The sequence below is a fragment of the Garra rufa genome, chromosome 2, assembly GCF_049309525.1.
Source record: "Garra rufa chromosome 2, GarRuf1.0, whole genome shotgun sequence".
In the NCBI taxonomy this organism is placed as follows: Eukaryota; Metazoa; Chordata; class Actinopteri; order Cypriniformes; family Cyprinidae; genus Garra; species Garra rufa.
In genome coordinates this window covers 50,714,486-50,719,485 of record NC_133362.1, presented here as the reverse complement: position 1 = coordinate 50,719,485, position 5,000 = coordinate 50,714,486, and the positions used below count along the sequence as shown (strand labels likewise).

The 5,000-nt window shown below is 47.5% G+C and overlaps 1 non-coding gene across 1 annotated transcript; it reads right to left on the bottom strand.

Moving 5' to 3' along the window:
* Positions 1 to 2,493: 2,493 nt before the first annotated feature.
* Positions 2,494 to 2,566, bottom strand: trnar-ccu (transfer RNA arginine (anticodon CCU)). Its single transcript has one exon. It is a non-coding gene; the product is annotated as a tRNA-Arg (tRNA).
* Between the last annotated feature and the right edge of the window lie 2,434 nt (positions 2,567 to 5,000).

Here is a 5,000-nt window from a genome sequence, read left to right as displayed (position 1 = left end):
CAAGTGACTTTAGGTTTTCAAGAACAGGCTCTGAACATTTCTCTTTTTTGGGGGCTCTGTCATATATACAAGCTCAGAAGTCTCAGCAGAGGATGGTTTCGATCCATCGACCTCTGGGTTATAGGCCCAGCAAGCTTCCGCTGCACCACTCTGCTTGACTTGATGCGGAGCTCGTGCACTGGTCTTTTCAACATAACTTGAATCTTGCACACATTTCTAAATTGTCTTGCAGCACCTGGGCACATATAAAAGTGAAACAAGCTTAGCAGAGGATGGTTTCGATCCATCGACCTCTGGGTTACGGGCCCAGCAGGCTTCCGCTGCACCACTCTGCTTGACTTGATGTGGAGCTCGTGCACTGGTCTTTTCAACATAACATGATTCTTGCACAAATTTCTAACTTGTCTTGAAGCACTTGGGCACAAATAAAAGCAAAACAAGCTTAGCAGAGGATGGTTTCGATCCATCGACCTCTGGGTTATGGGCCCAGCACTCTCCCGCTGCGCCACTCTGCTTGTCTTGATGTAGAGTCTGTGCACTGGTCTTTTCAACATAACGAATCTTGCACACATTTCTAAATTGTCTTGCAGCACCTGGGCACATATAAAAGTGACACAAGCTTAGCAGAGGATGGTTTCGATCCATCGACCTCTGGGTTATGGGCCCAGCACGCTTCCGCTGCGCCACTCTGCTTGTCTTGATGTGGAGCTCGTGCACTGGTCTTTTCAACACAACATGATTCTTGCACAAATTTCTAACTTGTCTTGAAGCACTTGGGCACAAATAAAAGTGAAACAACCTTAGCAGAGGATGGTTTCGATCCATCGACCTCTGGGTTATGGGCCCAGCACGCTCCCGCTGCGCCACTCTGCTTGTCTTGATGTAGAGTCTGTGCACTGGTCTTTTCAACATAACGAATCTTGCACACATTTCTAAATTGTCTTGCAGCACCTGGGCACATATAAAAGTGACACAACCTAAACAGAGGATGGTTTCGATCCATCGACCTCTGGGTTATGGGCCCAGCACGCTCCCGCTGCGCCACTCTGCTTGTCTTGATGTAGAGTCTGTGCACTGGTCTTTTCAACATAACGAATCTTGCACACATTTCTAAATTGTCTTGCAGCACCTGGGCACATATAAAAGTGACACAAGCTTAGCAGAGGATGGTTTCGATCCATCGACCTCTGGGTTATGGGCCCAGCACGCTTCCGCTGCGCCACTCTGCTTGACTTGACGTAGAGCTTGTGCACTGGTCTTTTCAACATAACATGATTCTTGCACATATTTCTAACTTGTCTTGCAGCACTTGGGCACATATAAAAGTGAAACAAGCTCAGCAGAGGATGGTTTCGATCCATCGACTTCTGGGTTATGGGCCCAGCACGCTTCCGCTGCGCCACTCTGCTTGACTTGATGTAGAGCTTGTGCACTGGTCTTTTCAACATAACATGATTCTTGCACATATTTCTAACTTGTCTTGCAGCACTTGGGCACATATAAAAGTGAAACAAGCTCAGCAGAGGATGGTTTCGATCCATTGACCTCTGGGTTATGGGCCCAGCACGCTTCCGCTGCTCCACTCTGCTTGACTTGATGTGGAGCTCGTGCACTGGTCTTTTCAACATAACATGATTCTTGCACAAATTTCTAACTTGTCTTGAAGCACTTGGGCACAAATAAAAGTGAAACAAGCTTAGCAGAGGATGATTTCGATCCATCGACCTCTGGGTTATGGGCCCAGCACGCTTCCGCTGCGCCACTCTGCTTGACTTGATGTGGAGCTCGTGCACTGGTCTTTTTAACATAACATGATTCTTGCATAAATTTCTAACTTGTCTTGAAGCACTTGGGCACAAATAAAAGTGAAACAACCTTAGCAGAGGATGGTTTCGATCCATCGACCTCTGGGTTATGGGCCCAGCACTCTCCCGCTGCGCCACTCTGCTTGTCTTGATGTAGAGTCTATGCACTGGTCTTTTCAACATAACGAATCTTGCACACATTTCTAAATTGTCTTGCAGCACCTGTGCACATATAAAAGTGACACAAGCTTAGCAGAGGATGGTTTCGATCCATCGACCTCTGGGTTATGGGCCCAGCACGCTTCCGCTGCGCCACTCTGCTTGTCTTGATGTAGAGCCTGTGCACTGGTCTTTTCAACATAACTTGAATCTTGCACACATTTCTAACTTGTCTTGCAGCACCTGGGCACATATAAAAGTGACACAAGCTTAGCAGAGGATGGTTTCGATCCATCGACCTCTGGGTTATGGGCCCAGCACGCTTCCGCTGCGCCACTCTGCTTGACTTGATGTAGAGCTTGTGCACTGGTGTTTTCAACATAACATGATTCTTGCACATATTTCTAACTTGTCTTGCAGCACCTGGGCACATATAAAAGTGAAACAAGCTCAGCAGAGGATGGTTTCGATCCATCAGCTTCTGGGTTATGGGCCCAGCACGCCTTCGCTGCGCCACTCTGCTGAAAGTCACCCCAGATGGGACTCGAACCCACAATCCCTGGCTTAGGAGGCCAGTGCCTTATCCATTAGGCCACTGGGGCTGTCATGTAGTTGTTTACATTTTCTTTTAGTTCTCCATCTCATTCAGCTTCTGGATGAACAACTATTGTGAGAGGACCAAGTGACTTTAGGTTTTCAAGAACAGGCTCTGAACATTTCTTTTTTTTGGGGGCTCTGTCATATATACAAGCTCAGAAGTCTCAGCAGAGGATGGTTTCGATCCATCGACCTCTGGGTTATAGGCCCAGCAAGCTTCCGCTGCACCACTCTGCTTGACTTGATGCGGAGCTCGTGCACTGGTCTTTTCAACATAACTTGAATCTTGCACACATTTCTAAATTGTCTTGCAGCACCTGGGCACATATAAATGTGACACAAGCTTAGCAGAGGATGGTTTCGATCCATCGACCTCTGGGTTATGGGCCCAGCACACTTCCGCTGCGCCACTCTGCTTGACTTGATGAGGAGCTCGTGCACTGGTCTTTTCAACATAACATGATTCTTGCACAAATTTCTAACTTGTCTTGAAGCACTTGGGCACAAATAAAAGTGAAACAACCTTAGCAGAGGATGGTTTCGATCCATCGACCTCTGGGTTATGGGCCCAGCACTCTCCCGCTGCGCCACTCTGCTTGTCTTGATGTGGAGTCTATGCACTGGTCTTTTCACCATAACGAATCTTGCACACATTTCTAAATTGTCTTGCAGCACCTGGGCACATATAAAAGTGACACAAGCTTAGCAGAGGATGGTTTCGATCCATCGACCTCTGGGTTATGGGCCCAGCACGCTTCCGCTGCGCCACTCTGCTCGTCTTGATGTAGAGCCTGTGCACTGGTCTTTTCAACATAACTTGAATCTTGCACACATTTCTAACTTGTCTTGCAGCACCTGGGCACATATAAAAGTGACACAAGCTTAGCAGAGGATGGTTTCGATCCATCGACCTCTGGGTTATGGGCCCAGCACGCTTCCGCTGCGCCACTCTGCTTGACTTGATGTAGAGCTTGTGCACTGGTCTTTTCAACATAACATGATTCTTGCACATATTTCTAACTTGTCTTGCAGCACTTGGGCACATATAAAAGTGTAACAAGCTCAGCAGAGGATGGTTTCAATCCATCAGCTTCTGGGTTATGGGCCCAGCACGCCTTCGCTGCGCCACTCTGCTGAAAGTCACCCCAGATAGAACTCGAACCCACAATCCCTGGCTTAGGAGGCCAGTGCCTTATCCATAAGGCCACTGGGGCTGTCATGTAGTTGTTTACTTTTTCTTTTAGTTCTCCATCTCATTCAGCTTCTGGATGAACAACTATTGTGAGAGGACCAAGTGACTTTAGGTTTTCACGAACAGGCTCTGAACATTTCTCTTTTTTCAGGGCTCTGTCATATATACAAGCTCAGAAGTCTCAGCAGAGGATGGTTTCGATCCATCAACCTCTGAGTTATGGGCCCAGCACGCTTCCGCTGCGCCACTCTGCTTTCCTTGACGAGAGTACCATACGCCGGTCTTTTCAAAATCACTTGATTCTGGCACACATTTCTAACTTGTCTTGCAGCACCTGAGCACATATAAAAGTGAAACAATCTTAGCAGAGGACGGTTTCAATCCATCGACTTCCGGGCCCAGCACGCTTCCGCTGCGCCACTCTGCTTGTCTTGATATAGAGCCTGTGCACTGGTCTTTTCAACATAACTTGAACGCCCTGGCTTAGGAGGCCAGAGCCTTATCCATTAGGCCACTGGGGCTGTCATGCAGTTGTTTACTTTTTCTTTTAGTTCTCCATCTCATTCAGCTTTTGGATGAACAACTATTGTGAGAGGACCAAGTGACTTTAGGTTTTCAAGAACAGGCTCTGAACATTTCTCTTTTTTGGGGGCTCTGTCATATATACAAGCTCAGAAGTCTTAGCAGAGGATGGTTTCGATCCATCGACCTCTGGGTTATGGGCCCAGCACGCTTCCGCTGCGCCACTCTGCTTGTCTTGATGTGGAGCTCGTGCACTGGTCTTTTCAACACAACATGATTCTTGCACAAATTTCTAACTTGTCTTGAAGCACTTGGGCACAAATAAAAGTGAAACAACCTTAGCAGAGGATGGTTTCGATCCATCGACCTCTGGGTTATGGGCCCAGCACGCTCCCGCTGCGCCACTCTGCTTGTCTTGATGTAGAGTCTGTGCACTGGTCTTTTCAACATAACGAATCTTGCACACATTTCTAAATTGTCTTGCAGCACCTGGGCACATATAAAAGTGACACAACCTTAACAGAGGATGGTTTCGATCCATCGACCTCTGGGTTATGGGCCCAGCACGCTCCCGCTGCGCCACTCTGCTTGTCTTGATGTAGAGTCTGTGCACTGGTCTTTTCAACATAACGAATCTTGCACACATTTCTAAATTGTCTTGCAGCACCTGGGCACATATAAAAGTGACACAAGCTTAGCAGAGGATGGTTTCGATCCATCGACCT